This window comes from Octopus sinensis, linkage group LG6, assembly GCF_006345805.1.
Source record: "Octopus sinensis linkage group LG6, ASM634580v1, whole genome shotgun sequence".
NCBI lineage: Eukaryota > Metazoa > Mollusca > Cephalopoda > Octopoda > Octopodidae > Octopus > Octopus sinensis.
The window spans coordinates 50,240,767-50,264,264 of record NC_043002.1 but is presented as its reverse complement, the minus strand read 5'-3'; the positions used below and the strand labels follow the sequence as shown (position 1 = coordinate 50,264,264).

The 23,498-nt window shown below is 38.5% G+C and overlaps 1 protein-coding gene across 6 annotated transcripts in view; it reads right to left on the bottom strand.

The window, feature by feature from the left end:
* LOC115212984 (zinc finger protein 845-like) overlaps positions 1 to 23,498 on the bottom strand; it is a 335,566-nt gene that overhangs the window by 34,860 nt on the left and 277,208 nt on the right. For all 6 annotated transcript variants that reach the window (XM_029781851.2, XM_036503885.1, XM_036503886.1 and 3 more), the window contains one exon: positions 18,017 to 18,114. The gene's annotated coding sequence lies outside the window, so the exon portion shown is untranslated. The remainder of the gene's footprint in view (positions 1 to 18,016; positions 18,115 to 23,498) is intronic.

Here is a 23,498-nt window from a genome sequence, read left to right as displayed (position 1 = left end):
GTGCTCCAGCATGGCCACAGTCAAATGACTGAAACAATAGAATATATATACATACATACATATATATATAGTGATATATGTGTAAAAAGGTTGAATTAAATTTGTCTTCAATTTGGAAGTTTCCAAAAATGAGATTTCTAAAACAGATTCTTCAGATTTTGCAGATAGCTTACTGGCGTAAATTTGCGAATATGAAAATAGTACTTATATATGATGTGTGGGGAATTTATGGAAAGAAATCCCATAAAACTCAAAAATTTAGTTAAAAATGGAGAAGAGAAGATGTTAAAATTATATAAGAGAATCTTAATTCATGTATACGATAGTTTCATACTGTGATATAAAAAACATGCAAATTCATGGTTGAATAGAATTAACTAGATTAATCAAATTAAAATTAAATTAATTATTTAGGAAGGCGTTAGGAAGGGCATCCAGCTGTAGAAACATTGCCAGATTAGACTGGAGCCTGGTGCAGCCTTCTGGCTTCCCAGAATCCTGGTCGAACCGTCCAACCCATGCTAGCATGGAGAACGGACGTTAAACGATGATGATGATGATGATTTATCACTAAGCTTGCTTTGCAAATTGTAGTTTCAGGTTCAGTCCTACTGTACAGCACCTAGAGTAAGAGTCTTCTATAGCCGCTGGCTGACCAATGTCCTATATTTATCTATGTGCGTGTGTCTTTTTGTCTGTGCTTGCTCCCCACCCCACCACCACTATAGTTTCACAACCAGTGTTGTTTATGTCTCCGTAACTTAGCAGTTTGGCAAAAGAGACTGATAGAATAAGCACCAGGTTTCAAAAAAAAAAAAAAAGTACTGGGATTGATTCATTGGATTAAAATTCTTCAAGGCAGTGTTCCAGCATGTCTGAAGAATAACGAATGAAACAAGTGAAAGGTGAAAAGAGCTAACCACCTCTACAAAAAAAATAAATAAATAAATAAATAAATAAATAAATAAAATGAAAGCTGAAGAATTAATGAAACTAATTTTTTAAAAATCTAGAAGGCGATGCTAATGACAGCATAGTAATAACATGAAGAGGGATACGATATTGATTATAGGTAGATTAATCTGTTAAGGAGAAAGCGGATGGAGGGAGAGCGAGGCAGAAGGGGGGGAGGAGGAAGGATGACGAGGCTATAGAAAAAGAAGGAGAGCAAGAGGCAGACAAGGAATATAACAGGATAACAAGGAATGTAATAGGATAGAAAAGACAGGAAGAAGAAAAAAATTGAAAGCAATACTGAAAAATGGAGAATATAAGAAGTATAGGGATATAAAAGGATAATATAGAACCGTTTAGTTTGGGGTTTCTCAACCAGGATTCAAATGACCCTTGGGGGTCCACATGAGATTTTGTTGTTAAAATGTATGTGGAATAAACTGGTTATAATTCTACCCCACTGCGTGGTACCTTGGGCAAGTGTCTTCCACTATAGCCTCGGGCCGACCAAAGCCTTGTGAGTAGATTTGGTAGATGGAAACTGAAAGAAGCCTGTTGTATATAAATATATGTGTATATATACATGTATGTATGCATTTGTTGTTTGTATCAGTGTTTGTCCCTACCCCATTGCTTGACAACTGATGTTGGTGTGTTTATGTCCCCATCACTTAGCAGCTCGGCAAAAAGTGACCGATAGAATAAGTACTAGGCTTACAAAGAATAAGTCTGGGGGTCAATTTATTTGACTAAAGGTGGTGCTCCAGCATGGCTGCAGTCAAATGACTGAAACAAGTAAAAGAGTAATTGCTTTTTTTTATATAATTCTTTAATAAATATTTAATTGTAAAAATATAATACAAGTTTTTAGATACTGAATGACTAAGGGTTCATCAGGTTATGAAAATGGTTGAGAATCACTGGTTTAGCCAAACAAACTGACCCAGGTACTTGTTTCAAGTCTGGTACTTATTCAATCAGTCGCTTTCACTGAACAGTTACATTGCAGGGATGTAAACAAACCAACACCAGCTGTCAAGTAATAATGTGACAAACACACACACACACACACACACACACATATATATATAGAGAGAGCAGGCTTCCACAGTTAACATCAACTAAAATTCACACAGAAGGCATTGGTCAGCCAAGGGCAGCAGTAGAAGACACTTGCCCAAGATGCCAAGCAATGGGATTGAACCAGAGATCATGTGGTTGCAAAGCAAGCTTCTTAACCACACAGCTGTGTCTGCACCTATAAAATGCATAAAAGCAGTGGAATGGTTAAAGACATTCAAGCCATAAATAACCACCCTGTCAAAGATTACACTGTCTAATATGTCCTTCCTTTACCAAGGTGGTAAGGTGTGATTTGAAGGAGATTTAGCTGACATTTGTAGCTGACTGAATGACTACATGGCAGATGCTTCACATTATCAGAGATTTGATGATGGGTGTTGGTGGGTGGATGTACTTAGTGTAATAACATTCCCACCAGTTCTCTATCCGAGTGCACTCCAGTGGGAAGGGGAAGAGAAAGGGGACAGGGAGGTGTGGTAGTGATGGTGGGGTACAGGTGTACTTAGCTTAATGACAACACCACCACCACAACCAACAACAACAGCATTGCAGCGATTGATGTCCATTTGGCCATTAAGTGAAAAGTCAGCACTTTACCAGCTGCAGAAGGGTTTAATCACTCTCATAAGCGAACCATCCACTTGGGTCAAATGCACTGACCCTTGGCCCCTGACACATACACATAAGGGAAGTACAAGCCTCTGAGTGTACATGTGGGTGTGTGTGCATGCATGCGTGTGTGTGTATGTACTTATATAATGAGTATCAAAATATGTGGGCCATGACAGGGGTGGGGGTGGAGCCAGGATAGAAAAGGTAAGTGGTGGTGGAGGTGGTGGTGGTGGATGGTGGTTTCATGAAAAATTTCAAAAACCTGCCATCTAAATGCTAACTTTAATTCAGGTAAATGATTGACAACTGATGCTTAATATATACACACACATATACAAACACTTGCCATGATAGGACACACACACTTGCACACATATAAAGACACACACACACACACTAGTACACATATAAGGAGACACACACTTGCACACATATAAGGATTCATGGATACACACTAGCACACATACAAGGACAAACACACACACACACACTTGCACACATACAAGGACATACACACACACACACTTGCACACGTATAAGGATTGATGGATACACACTAGCACACATACAAGGACACACACACACTTGCACACATACAAGGACACACACACACTTGCACACATACAAGGGTGGACACATACACACACACAACCATTTTGTAACACAGACAGTCACAAACACTGGGTGACACGTGCATTCTCTTTATGCACTTTCCCAAACAAAAGCGCACAGAGAAATAAATACATACAGGTATATTCCCATGTACACACACACAAACACACATGCAGAGACCCATGCAGACATTCATACAAACACACGCACACACATGCAAGCCCACAAACAACACATACAAAGATGCATAATTTCACACAAATGCACACATCTGCACATTAAATGCTCTCATAGGTAATGTCTTTTAATGCTGATTGTAATCACTGGAGCATCACTGAACTCATTCACTGCAACACCAGCACCCACACCACAACCAATGACAACACCACCAGTGAATCAAGCATTATTATTATTACTTCACCTTCAACCCCCCCACCACCCACCAGTTAATCAAGCATTACCACTATTACTTCACCTTCAATATCCCCCCTCCCACTACTACACCACCCACAAATACCAATACAATCGACAACAATTAGAAATATGACCAACAAAGGACATTTCTTGTTGCCACCACTGCCCCCTCCACCACCACCACCACCACCACAAATGCTGTGAAAGATCTGATGTTAGAATACATAAATATTAAAGTGAAGAGACAAAAGATGACAATATGCAAAATCAGCATTAGTAATTTAGCGCTTGTTAAACATGCTGAACGTGTGTGTGTGTGTGTTGCACACCATACTTAAACCCTGCTCTGCTCCAAGCCTCCAAACACTACACTCCTCCCTGCCAATCTCTGCATCTCTACATCCTTCACAAACTCCCTACCTTTACATCTTACCTCTGCTCCACTCACTGACTGTACTTTATACCTCCAACATCTGCTCTGTACACCACACTTTCGTATCTTACTACCATGCTCTGCTCGTTACTGCCTCAGTCCTACCCTACTCCAGACACTCTGATATCTGCATCCATACACTATATACACCTTACCCGCCTTCCCCCAGTCTCTGCTCCGTTTGCTGACTATAGAACTTCCTGTTTATTAATTGAAGACATGTTATGGAAGCAGCCATACACACTCACAAAAAGGTCCATCCATTCCCTGTCTCTCTCCATATCTACCTGTCATTCTCACACATAACATAGATATGCAAGTATATACACATGTGTATATGTGTGTGCAAGTATATGAATATATGTACACACACATTTATATACATATATACATACATTATATAATATATATATATATATATATATACACACACACACATACAGAATATAAAATGTATAAATATATATATATATATATATTACATTATATTATCTACTACATATGTGGGAAATTTTGTCTGTCTGTGTGTTTGAGGAGTTGTTAGCTAAAACCTCCTACATCATTTTATCAATTTTGATGAAACTTGACACATGATTACAACTCATGTCTAGAAACCTCATGGCATACTCAGATTGTTGAAAAAAATTGATAATAGGGCCCCTAGAAAGCATCCTTATATATATATATCTATACATATATATATCTATAAAGCATCCTTATATATATATAACCCATTCATTTTCCTAAATCATTTGGTATAAATCAAATTGAGTATGCTTATTTCTGAGTATTTGAACTGTTATAGTTATTTTCGCAATTTATCTAGTACAACCTTTAAACAAGTAAATAGCATTTTCCTAAACAATAGATCCACTTATTTTGGTTAGTGACTTATTCATGAATATACCAACACTAGTGTCCCTGAGGGTAATATTCTCTGGGAATGCACAAAAGCCTTTTTCAGAGTTATTTACTTTGAATTGTTATTAACTCATACCTGATTAGCCTATTATTACGTAACATGCTTCACGATTTTAGTATACATACCTTATTAGTATTTCCTCCTAAGTTCTATATACTCTGGGAATGCATTAAAGCCCTTTCCGGGCCTATTTATTTGAATTCTTACTATCGGGTAACTAATTTCATGTTATTACATAACTAACTTCAAAATTTGGGTATTCATAACTTATTGGGAATTTAACATGAACACACGACCACACATTTGAGTTGGGTGATAAAGTCAGTTATATCAACGCACAGTACTTGACTGGTACTTTATTGCACTGACCTCTAAAAACTGAAAGGCAATTAGAACGTTGGCAAGGTTTGAACTTAGACTATATAAGTATGTAACTATATAGCTCCTCTGCAAATAATTTTGTCCGCATCTGTTTCAATGAAAAAGCCAGAAGAACATCATTGTCACTTCAGAAGATAAAATAATAATAAAAAAAAAGCGGGGATAGGTGGTATGTGAAGATCTCTACAGAAATTGAAGATATCGTTAATAGAGGTCAATTGAGAGCATTTTCCCGAAGTCCAGTAGTGGAAAAGGTGAGGGCAAGATGAAGAAGAAGACATATAAGAACCATTAGAATAGACAGTGGAAAATCAACAACATCCGCTCGCTACTCCTATTTTTTTTCTCCATCTAACCTCTCACGCACACATAAATCAACCATGTCTATATATTATCAGGCTTTCTTACACTGTGCACATGCACAGCATGCATTTGTGTATGTGCACGAGTGAGTGGATGCATGCTTGTGTATGTGTGCATGTGTGAGAGAGAGGGAGAGAGAGAGAGAGAGAAAACGTGCAATGCGTGTATCAACATTATTAGTGTTACAGGAAGGAAAAAATTTTCCAGGATAAAGACAAGCAAGTGTAGATGCGAATGCATGTGCATGCTTGCCTATGTACATGTGTGTGAGTGTGTGTGTGTTTGTGTGTGCATGTGAGAAGATAAAGTGACGCTACATTATCATAATAGCTAAAAGGTAAAGGGAGACAGATGATGGTGGTGGTTGTGGTGGTGGTGGTGAGATGGAATAAAGGTCCAGGGCAAGGAAGAAGGATTGAGGTAGCAAAGCTATAGAATCAATGAAGTCAGGTGTCCATGACATATCAATGGCATGACTGACAGTATCTGCCATCGTTTCACTATCTTCACTTTAGAATAAGAGCAAACAGCGCTCATATAAGAGAGGAAAAGAAAGAGAGAGCTAATGTAATGTAATGTGTGTGTATATGTGTCTGCATGTGTGTGTATGTATATGCGTTCATGTGTGAGTGTATATGCGTGTCTGCACATGTAGGTATCTGTGTAAGTATGTATATATATATATGCGTGTGTGTGTGTGTGTGTATGTGTGTGTATATATGTATGCATGTATAAGTGTGTGTGTGTGTGTATGTATGCATACATATATGTAACACTAAATAGCACCAGTATCTTCACACTTCACACCATTAAACTATGCACCTCATGTTTCAGAGCACCAGACCCTGGAATAAATACACCATAGGTACCTTATTTCTATATCTCCGAGGTGAGGTACCTGTAGCAGCAGCAGCAGCAGCATTAGCAGAAGACAATATCAGCAGCAATAATCCAGTGTCTATTCTCTCGCTCCAGTAAAGAGTGACGTCAAAGAGATTTGCTCATCGACATGACACATAAACCACCAAATTCAACACTGCCAAAATATGTAGATCAACCTGAAATATCTACCTATTAATTCCACTTAACCCCTCATACATAATTGTGATCATAATAAGGATTTCTGACATGGGTACAAAGCCATAATTTTTTTTTTTTTTTTGAGGGTAGGTGTAGCTGTGTGGTAAGAAGCTTGCTTCCCAACCACATGGTTCCGGGTTCAGTCTCACAGTGTGGCACTTTGGGCAAGTGTTATCTGCAATAGCCTTGGGCCTGCCAAAGTCTTGTGAATGATTTGGTAGGCGGAAACTGAAAGAAGCCTGTCAAGTGTATGTGCAAATGCACGTATGTCTTTGTGTTTGTTTGTCCTTCTATCACCACTTGATAACCAGTGTTTGTGTCTTTACGTCCCTGTAACTTAGTGGTTCAGCAAAAGTGAATGATAAAATAAGTACCTGGCTTTAAAAAACATAAGTACTGAGGTCAATTCATTTGACTAAAAATTCAGAGAGAGAAGAGAAGCTGGAGGAGAGAGGAAGAAAAGAGAGGGAGAAGAAAAGAGGTGGAGAGAGAGAGAGAGAGAGAGAGAGAGAGAGAGAGAGAAGAGGATCAAAATGTCTGTGGTCAAATAAATCAGCGTTGTATCAGCAATGCCAAATAGGCAGTGCCAAAATATCTTGTACTCCTACAGACTTAACAACAATACAAAAACCTTCTGACTTGAAAACAAAAGCTAAATTTTTACAATGTACAGTCTAAATGGGAATAAATGTTTCTGTTTTAGGCACAAAGCCAGCGATTTTCAGGGTACAGAGAGTAGTCGACCTCAACACATGACTGGTACTTTGTTATCAATCTTGGAAGAACGAAAGGCAAAGTCGACCTTGGAGGAATTTGAACTCACAATGGAAAGAAATCATTTTTTTTTATATTTTAGCAATTCTGCCAATTTGAAGAGTTCTGATTAAAGACAGAAAGCTAAATTTTTAGAGGGGGAGGGGGAGGAGAAGAAAGAGAAGTGTGTGCATGTGTGTGAGCGACAGAGTTAATACAATAGACAGAAAGGTAATGTAATAGATATTCTATGAACACGACAAGCGCACAATTGAATTGATCCATAATAAATTGCTAGTGATAATTTTATTAACATATGCTCTCTATTAAAAACAAAAAATGACATAATATTGACTGGTGTTATTAATAGTTAGCACCAGGTTGATCCTAATCAAGCAGATCTATGAAGAAATGAGCTCCAACAGTGACAGTCCGGTCTGTTCACAAATATGTAGAACAACACTAATATATCATTACAATTTTTAAAAAAAGTGTGGCTTGAGGGAGATTTGGCTGCTATTTCTAATTAGTTGGATAAACATGTAGAGCAGTGGTTCTCAGCCGGGATCCATATAAGATTTTATTTTTGTGGGTTGGGGTCCTTGCAAGCAAAATAGTAAATTGGGGATCCGTAATAATATTTTAAAGAATTCCTGAAAAATTTTTGCTTTACATGTACTTATTGTAAGAAAGAGCTAATGGGATAAGAGAAAAGGACAAGTATGACTTTTAAAGAGAGCATGTTAGATAAATTGATAAGAAATCTCTGTATGGTCAATTTTGGAGGGCCACTGAAGATGTATGTGGAACAAAATCCTGGACTTAGCTAAAAAAAAAATAAAGGGCAATTAAAAAGAAACAGAGAGTCAAAATTGTAACAGCCGAGGATCAAACGATAAAAACAAACAATTTGAGGGAAAATGTATATGGGAAGAGTGTGTCAGAAAAACGTAGAGTCTGACAAACTTGGAAGAAGACAGTGACACACATTGTTGCAGAATGTCCCAAGTTGGCACAGGAAGAATATAAGAAATTGAAGCATGACCAAATAATAAAAATAATAAAAGTTTACACTGGAAGCTTTGCCAGAAATGGGGATTTGAAGCTGGAGAACATTAGGTTGAAAAAGTGCTGGAGTCAGAGAATTTAAAGATTTTGTGGGACTCTCCTATTCAAATGGACAAGAAGTTAGAAAATAATAGACCAGACATAACAATAATAGGTAAGGACAAATGAAGTTGCTAATATGTTCAAATTTTGGCACAAGGCCAGCAATTTTGGAAGATGGGGTAAGTCAATTACACTGACCCCTGTGCTCAACTGGTACTTACTTTAGCAAGCCTGAAAGGATGAAAGGTAAAGTTGACTTGGGTGAAATTTGAACTCAGAATGTAAAGACAAATGAAATACCACTAAGCATGTTGCCCAGTGTGCCAATGAATATGCCAGCCTGCCACCTTAATAATGATGGTGATTTCTCTTATTTGCCACAGGAGTATATCAGATGAGGGAGAATTTCCACCTAGAGCTAATCAAGGAATCCCACAGATCCAGTATAGGACATAAGTGATCCCCTAATTGTTGTTCTTCAATCTACAGGTGCATACTTAGAGCAGGTCCATTCACATAAAGCCTTTTTTACTACAATTAGCCATGGGCTTCATCACTCTAGAAGAGTCACTGAGAGAGAGAGAGAGAGAGAATAAGAGCGAGTGAGCGAGAGACAGCACTTCACTCTTCACCTTCACTTGCCTTTCCAAGTGGAACTTAGGTTCGACTAAGGAGGAAGATGCCTGTCCTCAACACTTTCAGTCTTGTCAACCACATAATCTCACTTGCCACAGTCATTAAACACAGGAACTCAACATGCCTTACCCTGTTAAAGGTAGGCGATGGAGCAACCACCAGAATGGACTCAGTTGATAGATTTATCCAACAACGCAACAACAGCATTTCAACATAACTCAACTCAAAAAATGCTCAGAGCACAAAGTCAGTAATTTTAGGAGAATAGAGATTATTCCAACCCCAGTACTTAACTGGTACTTTATTTTATTGACTCCTGAAGGGATGAAAGGCAAGTTGACCTCAACAGGATTTCAACTTAGAACATAAAAAGAGCTGTAGAGAACAACACAAGGTTTTTTTCTCTGATACTCAGGATTCTACCAATTCACTGCCCTTGACTATTTCTAATTTTATGGTACAGAACCTGTCACCTTGACTGTCCATCTGTTGTCCTTCAGTCAAGCAATGTGGCCAGCCCTTCTATATTTGTTCTCTTTGATTGTTCCTATGGTGTACTGACTCTCATGTGCTGATGAATCCAGGCATTGGTTTTCTTGGATGGAATAGATACTAAGACAATAGACATGATCAAGAGGTCAACCCTTTAGTGTTCGCATTATTCTGCCAAAATTAATCCTTCTTCATCCACATTGTTTTGAACTAATCATGCATTATTTTGTAGCTATGAGATTTTGATGAGGTAGCTGTTAAATTTTTTAAACAATATTGTAGGGTTGGTGTGAGAGACCAGATAGGGCTAGTTTGAACATAAAACAGGTAGAATATTTTTGGCCGGATATGGCCGGTTTAAATGCTAAAGAGTTAACCAAAGATAAGATGGCAAGGTGATTTCATCCACTACCTAGGGCCTACATGGGCTTGGCTAGCCAGAGACAGACAGGAGTAGAAGGAGTCCAAGGAGGAGTTCCTCCTTCAGGAAGTGATGAAGCCTTGGTTGACGTTGAGCTACAAAACCAGAAGTTTTCGGGGAATGGGTCAATTAAATTAAACTTAGTACTGGACTTTTATTATTATTATTTTTCTAACTTGGAAGGCTACAGAAATAGGCAAGGCAAAGATGACCTCTGAGGCATTTGAACTCAGCATATAGAGAATAAAAAGAAACTGCCACAAGGCATTTTATCTGACGCACTAACAATTCAAATAATGATTTCAAATAACACAGACACAAAGCCACAAATTAAAGAGGAGGGGTGGGGAAGTAAAGTTGATTATATTGATCCCATTCACAACTATTTATAACAACAACAACAATAAATCTTTTCTTTTAGATTTTATTCTTATATTTTTATAAACAAATCCTATCATTTGACTGAATCAAAATATCAGTAGAATAAATTAAAAAATTAAATAAACAAACAATAGTTATAACAACAACAATCCTGACTACTACTAGCTCCTCTACCACTAAGAACAAAAGCAATTGCTATACTATAATTAGCAACACAATAATTCCTAAATAAACATCACTACTACAATGAACACTACCAACCTCAATGACTACCTCCGCTGCCCACCCACGACACCCCCACCACTGCGGTAATAAATACCATAATGATCCTTATCACAAAAACACTAACCACCACCACCACTCTCATTACCACCATCATCATCATCATCATTGCAATGAAAACAACTACGACCTACAACAACCAATACAAATACTATAACAAGCTATCAATGGTGGCAGGGAGTACCTCCACAAGGTCACTAAACCTCCAAAAACTAACAGCTTAATCTCTTTATTGAATATTGCCTTTCTTTTCTCACAATAACTAGTGGTAAGAAACTCTCAAGTGAGTTGAACAGTTGAGGCCCTTCAGAGAAGAATCCCCCAGCTCAGGAGATGGTTTCAACCCATAACTTATTACACTCTAAGGAGATGGAGGCAGCATTCAAGTCACAACTCTTGGGTGCCCTCCTGTTGAAACTTTCTAGTTACTTGAATATTGGAAGCCTGTACATTTAAACCACATGGAGATTTGATCGAACTGGAGCACCTCTGCTGCATTTGCTTCAAAATTATATACTATTATAAACAGTCGGCACAATATGGCCAAATGGTTAAGAAGATAACATCATAACTATGTCATCTGGGGTTCAATCCCACTGAACAGTATATTGGGCAAGAAAGACTCCTTTCTACCAGTCTCAGGCTGACTTCTAACTTGTGAGTGAGAATGGGTGGATGGATGCTGTATAGATGGGTTGCATCTGTAATTGCATCTGTAAGTCAGATGGATTGCATCTGTTATTTAAAAGGTACAGCTTTGCCACAAGCACACTGTGTATAGCTTGAGTCAGCGTGCGAACTGCATTTACAGTGTGTATGTTCCTGGAATACTCCCAATCTGCCTTAACACTTTACTATGCGTAAAGTGTTACTTTAACAGATTACTTAACAGGTTACAATGCGAAATGTAATGCTTATTTATTCGCATTGTTTTGTAAAAATTCATCATTTTCATCATTTAGTGTGTGTTTCCAAGCTAGCATGGATAAGACAGTTTGACTGGGGCTGGTAAGCTTGAGAGCTGCACCAGAATCCAGTCTATTTTGGCTTGGTTTCTATGGCTGGATGCCCTTCTTAACGCCAACCACTCCACAGAGGGTACCAGGTTCCAGTCCATATTGGCTTGGTCTCTATGGCTAGATGCTCTTCCTAATGCTAACCGCTCCACAGAGTGTACCAGGTTCCAGTCCGTATTGGCTTGGTTTCTATGGTTGGCTGCCCTTCTTAACGCCAACCACGCCACCAAGTGTACAGAGTGTATTTTACATGTCACTAGCATGAGTGCCTTTTATGTGTCACCAGCACAGGCCACAACTATGATTTCACTTAGCTCAAAGTGTCTTCTCAAGCACAGAAAATCACCAGAGGTCCTAATCACTTGACATCACTTCTGTGAAACTCAACACCCAAAGATCATACTTCACCACCTTGTCCCACATCTTCTTCCACAGGTCCCTCCACAGTTAGAGATATTTTGAAATAATCATAGCTTTGATGTGATTGTTTATTTTTAGAATGACATTGCAGGGTAGGTATGAAAGACCAGACCTCGATAGTTTTAGCATAAAACAATTTGAATATTTGGGTCCAATATGGCCAGTTTAAATGCTAAAGGGTCAAATGTCATTAAGATAAAAACCACATTAGATGATGTAGATATGGATGCAGCAAGTGCTTCTAGAAAAGACAAGATGGTTACAAGTATAAAAAGCTTTTTGGCTATATATAGGTCAGCAACAGTCAGGGTTGATCTAGGGTCAAAATGTAACACGAACAACTACTGTAAAACAAACATCACCATGACAATAACCTCACCGCTCCTGCCATGACCAATGCTATCTACAACAGTAATAAGTATCATATCACCAATATAACTGTCATGATCCTTACCACCACCATCACTATTACTACCACCACCACTATCACTACAACTACCACCACCACCACTACTACTACAATAAGCACTATACTGACCACCACTACTGTATTAACTCATAGTATCGACCACTATGGCTATTCCTTCCATGACCACCAGCACCACTACCACTACTGTTACTACTACTACTACAGCCTCAACCACAGCCACCACAGAGTATACTCTAATGGATACTGCTACTACTTCAATAACCCTCATCCTCATAAATACTGACACCACCACAACACAACCAGAACCACCACAACCATTATAACAACTACAAGGATTGTTATGATCACTACTACCAAAAAAAAAAACTATTCCACCACTGCCGTCACTACCATCACAATCATAACACTTACAACTACTATGACAAGCAACATTATTATTATTATTATTATTATTATTAAAATCACTGCCACCACCAGCACTATACCATTTTTCAGATCAATTTCAAACAAGTCAGACATGGGATTTTTCATTTATTCCAAGTGACAGGATTAGTTACAAGACACATACAGACACACACACACACACACACACGCACATACACACCTAAAGCAGTTTCGATACACCTTATGTATTAAGACACGGAATACCAGACACACATCCATATTACCTTTATACAAATATACTCTCACATAACACACACACACACACACACACTGACCTAGTAATCCACTTTACACAACAACAACAACACACAGACACACGCAAACCAGATGTAAAACAGAGCAGTCAGCACATGTCATATGTATACACTAATATAAGCTGTCCCCTTCATTCTATGCTGCCAATGCAGACTCACTTGCACGTGCAGACACCTCACACAACAGCATACATCATCATACAAACACACATGCACACATATCACATGCATACACATACTCACAAACATACAGTAAGTACAAATTCACACAACATACACCACACACAATTGCATACACCAAGCATACATACACATGTATCACACATACATACATACATACATACATACATACATACATACATACATACAGCAAATACAAAGCTCAGACAACACACACATGTGTCTGTACAGATCGTCATACAAACACATACGCACACACATATTACATGAATACGCATATTTACAAACATACAGTAAATACAAATTCACACAACATACACCAGGTATACACATACATCAAACACATACACATGTATCACACACACACACATATATATATATACATACATACAAACATACAGCAAATACAATTCACACAACATACACCAGGTATACACATACATCAAACACATACACATGTATCACACACACACACATATATATATATACATACATACAACATACAGCAATACAAATTCACACAACATACACCAGGTATACACATACATCAAACACATACACATGTATCACACACACACACACATATATATATATATACATACATACAACATACAGCAAATACAAATTCACACACATACACCAGGTATACACATACATCAAACACATACACATGTATCACACACACACATATATATATACATACATACAAACATACAGTAAATACAAATTCACACAACATACACCAGGTATACACATACATCAAACACATACACATGTATCACACACACACATATATATATATACATACATACATACAAACATACAGCAAATACAAATTCACACAACATACACCAGGTATACACATACATCAAACACATACACATGTATCACACACACACACACACATATATATATATATATACATACATACAAACATACAGCAAATACAAAACTCACACAACATACACATGTCTGTACAGATCGTCATACAAACACACACACCACCCACACACACTTATAAACATACACCAAACGCAAATTTACATGACATACACACGTCCGTACACTCACACTACACGCATACGCTAGCTCATGATAAAACCCAAATACATATACACGCAAAGATACACACACACACAGTGCTAATACACAAAACTACATGCACTCACACAAGCATCGCAATACTACACTCACACACATACAATATAGCACATTACGCTGTACGCACACACACAGAGCACAACACACAACTACACTGTCACACACCACCACCACCAGCACATCACACTGGCCATCAATCAATCCTAAAGCCATAAATTTATCAAGCAAAGATAAACGCCATTTTTATATGCTCCATAGTGAAACTAGAGTTAGTAGTGGTAGCAATGATGATGATGATGATAGCAGTGATGATGGTGGTGGTGGTTGTAGCGATGATGGTGGTGGTTGTAGTGATGATGATGGTGGCAGCAGTGGTGGGTGTAGTGATAGTGATGATGATGGTGATTGGGGTGGTGCTAGTGATAGCAATGATGGTGTTGGCGGTATTTCTGAAGCCGATGGTGATGGTGGTAGCGATGCTGATGATGATTATGGTGTAATGGTGGTGGCGGTGATGGTGGTATAGTGGCGGCATTAGCAATTATTTAGTAGAGGTAATTGTTGTTGTTAGTAGTAGTAGTAGTAGCAGTACTAGTACTTGTAATTTAGTAGTGATGGTTAACGTGGTAGTAAATTTAAGAGGTGGTCGTGGTGCTTTCTACGGCAGTGCTGGTGTTAGTAGCATTATAGCTACTGTGATAGTGATTGTAGGTGGTGATGGTGTTGGTGTTGGCTATGGAGGTGGTGATAATAAAAGTAGTGGAGATCATATTGGTAGTGATTGTAAGAGTAGTTAATAATAATATCTGTGATAGTGATTCTAGAGGAGTAGTGACTATAAGCAGTGTTGTAGTAATTGCCATAGTGATTACAGAGGTGATAGTCATACTTGGAGGTAGTAGTAATAGTAGCAATTATTGCTTAACTCGTGGAGAAAATCCAGATTGAGCAGGACCTGTAATCAAAGGCACAAAAACGGGAGCAGTTCTGGCCGTATGGTTAAGAAGCTTGTTTCCCAACCATGTGTTCTCAGGTTCAGTCACACTGGGTGGCAGCCTGGGTAAATGTCTGGTATTATAGTCCCAGGGCCAAACAAAGCCTTGGGAGTGGATTTGGTAGACAGAAGGGCATCCAGCTGTAGAAACCCACCCAAAAACAAGTATGTTCTGAGTTCAAATTCCACTGAAGTTGACAATGGTTTCATCCTTTCTGAAGTACCAGTTGAGCGCTAAGGTTGATGTAATTGACCTACACCCACCCCCAAAGTTACTGGCCTTGTGCCAAAATCTGAAACATTCTTCTTCTTCTTATTATTATTATTATATTGAAGGCAGAATTGTTAGCATGCCAGGGAAAATGCATAGTGGAATTTTGTCTGTCTTTACGTTCCGAGTTCAAATTCTGTCAAAATCGACCTTACTTTTCATCCTTCTGGGGGTCAATAAAACAAGTACTAGTTGAATACTGTGGTCAATTTAATTAACTTATTCCCCCCACACTGATCTTGCTGGCCTTGTGCCAAAATTTGAATTTTTATTAATATTATTATTAATAAGGTGGCGAGCTGGCAGAATCGTTAGCGCACCGGACGAAGTGCTTAACAGGATTTCGCCTGTTGCTACATTCTGAGTTCAGATTCCGCCGAGGTCTACTTTACCTTTCATCCTTTCGGAGTCAATAAAATAAGTATCAGCTGAACACTGGGGTTGATGTAATCGACTGATCCCCTCCCCCAAAATTGCTGCCCTTGTGACAAAATTTTAAACAATTATTATTATTAGTAGTAGTAGTAATAGAAATATTTTCTGAGCCCTTTCATCGGACACAAAACTCCACTTGTGAAGACCTGTTGAGGCAAGTGAAAATCAAAATCAAAATCAAAATCGTAATCTATCAACATCAATGGAATTTGTAGCTGTGATACCAGTGCCGGTGGCACGTAAGAGAATGATCCGAACGTGGCTGTAGCCAGCGCCGCCTGACTGGCCTCCATGCCGGTTGCACATAAAAAGCACCATCCGACCATGGCCGTTGCCAGCTTCGTCTGGTCCCCATGCCGGTGGCACGTAAAAAGCACCATCTGATCGTGTCTGTTTGCCAGCCTCGTCTGGCACGTAAAAAGCACCCACTACACTCACGGAGTGGTTGGCGTTAGGAAGGGCATCCAGCTGTAGAAACACTGCCAGATCAGACTGGGCCTGGTGCTGCCTTCTGGCTTCCCAGACCCCAGTTGAACTGTCCAACCCATGCCAGCATGGAAAGCAGACGTTAAATGATGATGATGATGGTCACCAGGCCTCAAAATTGGTTCAGGATTATAGTTGACAAAATTCACACCCAGTGCTACTGGACTGATGCTTTTATTCTATTGACCCAGAAAAGATGAAATGCCGAGTCAATATTAGCATAACTTAAACTGAGCAACATAACTAACTAGCTAGCCAGCAGAAGACATTTTGTATGATGTTGCCCAAACAGTCCTAATACCTACTGAACACCTCGCCTTACCTCTTCACTGGCCTATGTCTAAAAGCTGTTCCCGAGAGATGTATGGTCAATTTCAGTGACCACAGTAGAAAGTATGATAGATCTTTTATCTTTTATTCGTTTTGGTTATTGAATCATGGTCATGCTGGGGCACTGCCCTGAAAATTTTGTTGAACAAATTCACTACAGCACTTACTTTTAAGTTTGGTACCCATTTTAGCAGTCTCTTTGCTGAACCACCTGCTGTCAAGTGTTGGGAATGGTGACACACACGTATATATATATAGTGGTTTTGTCTCTAATTTATTATAATATATATATATATATATATATATAATGTGCACATACATATATATGCATGCACATACACATACATAGACACAATAAGCTACAACACAGTTTCCGTCTACCATATTTATTCACAAGTCACTGGTCAGCCAAGAGTTATAATAGAAGACACATGCTCAAAGTGCCATCCAGTAGGACTGAACCAGAAACTACATGGATGCAAAGCAAGCTTCTTAACCACAAACACCAACTTCTCAAAGGATCTGTGGTTAGAGAACCAGGAAACTAATCAGTATAAGGCTCCCCAATTTGGCTGCTTTGAGAGAGAGAGAGAGAGAGAGAGAGAGAGAGTGGGGAGGGAGAAAGAGAGGGGGAAGGGGGAGAGAGAGGGAAATGAATAAGAAGGACAACAAAAACGAGAGAAAAAATAATTGCAAGCGGTCTTTTAGAAATGGGAAAGTACTTACTGGTTATAGGCTGATGACAATCAGAGCTTCAAGAATGGGAGCACCAAATGCTTGAGGGAAATCACCACCACACAGATATCCTCCCAACAATGTACCACCTGTAAGAAGAAATAATAAAAGTAGTAGTAATAATAATAATAATATGCGCACTTAGAGAGCACAAACCTCTGCCAAGGCAACACCAATGTCCTCTCAATGATTAGCTGGAAATGATTTTTAAAATGAGAATATCTGAAATAAACTCGACTGCTTTCACAACCGAGAATACTAAAAATGAAGTTAAAAAACAAGAAAAATAATCCTGAATCCTTGTCTGGTGCCAAATTGATCTCAAAATCTAATAGGCAATTCTCTCTCCCAAATCAGACTTTATCATTTAAAAACCACAGAAGACGAAGGCCACATGGAATAATGCAATCCTAAATAAAGTTTAAACTCCTAAATAAATGTTTGTAAAACCAACAGGTTGGTCATATTTGAAATGCCAGTGACCACACATTTGAAGAATCAAGACTGACTTGGGGCTAAAAATATCGAACATCATCATCATCATCATAGTCATCACTATCAACAATAACAGCATCATTGGCATCACTGAAATGTAAACAGCAATAAACTAATAATCAATGTTTCTAGTCACCTCTCAACAGAAAAGACATCAAGAACTGTCTCTCCTGTTCTCCCAACATAAAGCATTATCTGATATGTGCAAAAGTTGGACTGCTCCAGCTGAGGCTAACCAACAGGGAATGTGTTTCTAGTTAGACTAACCTTGACCATTCATCACCATCAATATCGATATGCTTTTCTTTATCTATTTACAATCACCACCAATACAAACTCATTATTAAAATCTCCTCCTCGTTATTATCAGTAGTAGCATCAAGAAAGCAATCAGTGAGAAGCTTAGCAAGAAAATCCCTCCAAGTTGCTAAAATGTGAGATTCAAAGTGCAATGGGGGCAAATTGCCATGGCAGCAGCACTATGGAAGTTACATTATTTCTGGCAAAAAGCAAAAGTTTTCTTTCTCTATTCTGCATTGCTGTTGTAGGTTGCAGGTAATATGGTCAAGAAAGACAGAAGAGAGAGAGAGAGGGAAAAGTGGGGTAAGAGGAATAAAGGAGACAATAACAAGAGAACAAGAGTGATAGGAAAGAGAGAGAGAGAGAGAGAGAGAGATAGAGAAAGTGAGAGTGAGTGATAGACAGCTACATGTTGTTTGTTGGTAAAGAGATTGAATATAAAACAGCAGGAAGTGTGATGGGAAAAGTCAGAGTAATGAAAATAAAAAAAAACAAGGTGTCAACAATGTATGATAGAGAAGAGAGTAATGAGAAAGACAGCGAGTGAGGGATACTAATAATGATTGGAGAGAGAGAGAGAGAGAGAGAGAGAGAGAGAGCAAAGAATTTCAACAAATGATAGGAGAGAGAGAAAATGCATGATATAGAGCAATGGTTCTCAACCATTTTTTGCCTATGGGCCACTTTGATTCCAGCTAGTGGAGCCTTATAGCTATTTGGTGTTTAAAAAAAAATTGTTTTTATGATTAAAGTATTGTTAAGAATTATATAAAAACATTGTTAAAACATTTTGTATATTGTGAAAGTATAAACCAATTTATTGCAAATAAACTCCAACAGCAAAATCTTATATGAATCTCCACTGAGAACCACTGATAAATAGCAGTAAAAAAGGTAGAAGGTAAAGAGGCTGAAAACAGACAAATCCAACACCACCCCTGCCAGCATGGAAAATGGACATTAAATGATGATGATGAAGATGATGATGGCATAAAAGAAAATACATAAACTAACATTTCTATCCACTTGAAATACTCAGCACTGCCAACATATATTGTCACATACTCTAAGCAATGCAGAATTCTCTGCAGCACACAACATCTGATTCCACTTAGACCCACATTTCCTGTCAGCTCATTCATGCCCTGTTGATTGTATGCACTAACAATACACATCTAGTGGAACATGTATGCTTTATTCCTTTTCAGCCTTTGTGAATATTCTAGATTTAATGAGTGTGCATGTGCATGTAGTGAGTATGTGTGTTTAACCCTTCATTATTCGGGTTACTCTATCAAATGCAATGCTTACTCAATTTACATTATTTTGAATTAATGAAGCGTAATATCATAGCTTTCAGATTTTAATGATGTCATTGTTTAGTTATAGAATGACATTGTGGAGTAAGCGTGAGAGGCCAGAACCAGTCAGCTTGAACCTAAAACAGATAGAATATCTGGGCTGGATAAGGCTGGTTTAAATGCTGAAGGATTAATTCTAATAAACTGTGGGATCCCTGCTGGAGGTTTCCTTCCTTATAAAGTGTGTCAAGAACCAGACAACATGCTCCAGAATACTGATGAATAGCAGAAAATTACAAGTAACATATATGGGAGAGAGAGAAAAAAAACAACAAAATGGCTGAACCAGGGATCAAACCTATATCACAGAAAGTAATGGTAAGAACCTTTTTGCCAGTAGCTTTACCATTATCTTATGGTACTTGCTTGTACATTCCACCACACAGAGTCCAATTAACAATATATACACTCAAACACCCATGCATATATACAGAGAGTATATAGAGTACTAGGAGAGTAACAAATGTATAGGAAGTGAATCCAGTCATAGAAACTATGCCAAAACTGAGAGAATAGAATACAACGCAGTATTACACTTTTATAGCGAGTTATTGAAATGTAAGTAAACTTTTGATGAAATACAAAAAAAAAAAATAAAAAAAATAATAATAGAATAATTACTGTGACTAAAATTCAATTAATTGGCCAATAACTGAAGTGCTTTGTTTTCTGGGCCTCCTCAAACTCTGTTGTACTTTCCAACCCATGGCAGCACGGAAGATGGATGTCAAATGATGATGAGGATGACGATGAACAGTTCATGGATTACATCCAAGAAGACCAAAGCTCAAAACAAAATTCAGTTATATATTCTTTTCTTCTTTTATTTGTTTCAGTCATTTGACTGCAGCCATGCTGGAGCACAGCCTTTAGTTGAACAAATCGCCCCCAGGACTTATTCTTCGTAAGACTAGTACTTGTTCTATTGGTTTCTTTTGCTGAACCGCTAGATTACGGGGACATAAACACACCAACATCAGTTGTCAAGTGATGGGTGGTGGGGGGGGGGGACAAAGACAAACACACAAACATATACATACATATATATATAACGGGCTTCTTTCAGTTTCCATCTTCCAAATCCGCTTACAAGGCTTTGGCCAGCCCAAGGCTATAGTAGAAGACACTTGTCCAGGGTGCCACACAGTGGGACTGAACCCAGAACATTGTGATTGGTAAGCAAGCTACTTACTACACAGCCACTCCTATGCCTATATATATATATATATAACGGGAAGCTTTATGAAAATAGACAAAAGACGAAGGCAGGTGAAATACAAACAAACAATTGTATTAGTATGGCACTCAGGAATATAATAAAACAAGTCTTTTACGTTTCGAGCCTACGCTCTTCAACAGAAAGATACACAGAAAAGAAACACAGAAGAAGGAGAGAAAAAAAATGCGTGCAGAGGCTAGCGAATCACATGGCGATCTGATTTTGGCCAGAAGTCAAAGATCAACGTGAGACGCAAGAGCGAAATTAGGGGAGATAATAGGGTTAAATGACCTCGCCCCAACATAAGAGTGTGTGTGTGTGTATGAGAGATATTAGTGCGTATGAGAAGTCTGGACGTGTGTATGTATATATGATGTGATGTGTAAAGTCGTATGGTAGAGAGAGGAGATGAGGGGGAGAGGGGAGGAGGAGGGGTGATGTGTAAAGTCGTATGGTGTAGTGTAGAGAGAGGAGATGAGGGGAGAGGGGAAGAGGTATATATATATATATATATATATATATACAGGGTGGTGAGCTGGCAGAAACGTTAGCACGCCAGGTGAAATGCGTAGCCGTATTTTTTCTGCCGTTATGTTCTGAGTTAAAATTCTGCTGAGGTCGATTTTGCCTTTCATCCTTTCGGGGTCGATAAATTAAGTACCAGTTATGCACTGGGGGTCGATGTAATCGACCTAATCCCTTTGTCTGTCCTTGTTGGTCTCCTCTGCATTTAGCCCCTTGTGGGTAGTAAAAAAATATACACACACACACACATACATATACACATACATTTAAGTATTTGTTTTGCAAGATTCCTGATGTGGAAGCATGTGCTGAAACAGCTATGTGCACAGATATCATCATCATCATTCGTTATTCATTTAATATCTCTTTCCATGCTAGCATGGCTGGGATGAGATTTGATTTTGAAACAGGATTTTAAAGCTAGATGCTCCTCCTGTTGCCAATCCTCACCTACTTTGCGGGCAAGGATTTTTTTTTTTCCTAAGTCTTAAAAAACACAGAACAACCAGTCATAATGTTGATAAAGAACATCGACGTCAGCACTTGGAGTCAAGCAAAATATCAACTTTCATGTACATTTGCAACAATGCACACACACACACACACACACGTGCACATGTATGCACGCACATAAGACAGGTTTAATACAGGTTTTGTCTGCCAAATTCACTCACTAACTATTGAGCAGCTGAGGGCAACAGTAAAAGACACCCAAGGTGCCGACAGAAATGTCAATAAATGAAATTTAATAAAACATGTGTGTGCATGTGCATACGTATGTATACACACATTTCAAATTGGTAATGCAATTACTCATCATGTGACAGACACACAGGTTGGTTCCCATGGAAGGACTAATTCACCTTTCTGTCATTTAGGCTTGAGCTCATAAATTTCTTATACACACACACACACACACACACACACAGAAATATACACCCACGCATGAACACGCACACACACACACTAAACATGATAACATCCAGGAACTATTGAGGACACAACTCCTTCTGTCTTTTCCTTTTTCATTTCTCCCCTTCCAACAATTTTCATTAAGTCAGCACATGTTTGTTTACTAGAAATAAATCAATGCATCCTAACAGTTTGTTTGATGAATTCTTCAAATCTTCAACATGTGTGAGTGTCACAGAAAAGCTACAGCAGTTGCTGCCGCTGCTGCTGTCAAAGTGTGCACACAACTGGTTTTAAACAGGTGATTTTAACATCACCTCTACTACTGCATGGACTTATGCAATTTTTCCTTCACATGTGCAGGCATTAGCATATACCCGGTGCCCTTACACAATCCACTCTCGATGGAGAGGCAAGAAGCCATTGAGCTTTTCAATGCTAAGTACTTAGGGCCAGCCACATAATGGTATGACAACAATCAATCATAGTAGCAAAGAAAACCCCGCTTATTTAGAAATATCCTTTTCCTTCATATTGTCTTATCCAATATGGTCCTCTCTTAACCCACTGTTTTTACCCCTCTCTTTGTGAGTGACTCTCTCTCTCTCTCTCTCTGTAACTTTGCTACTTGTATATATATATATGCATATATATATATATA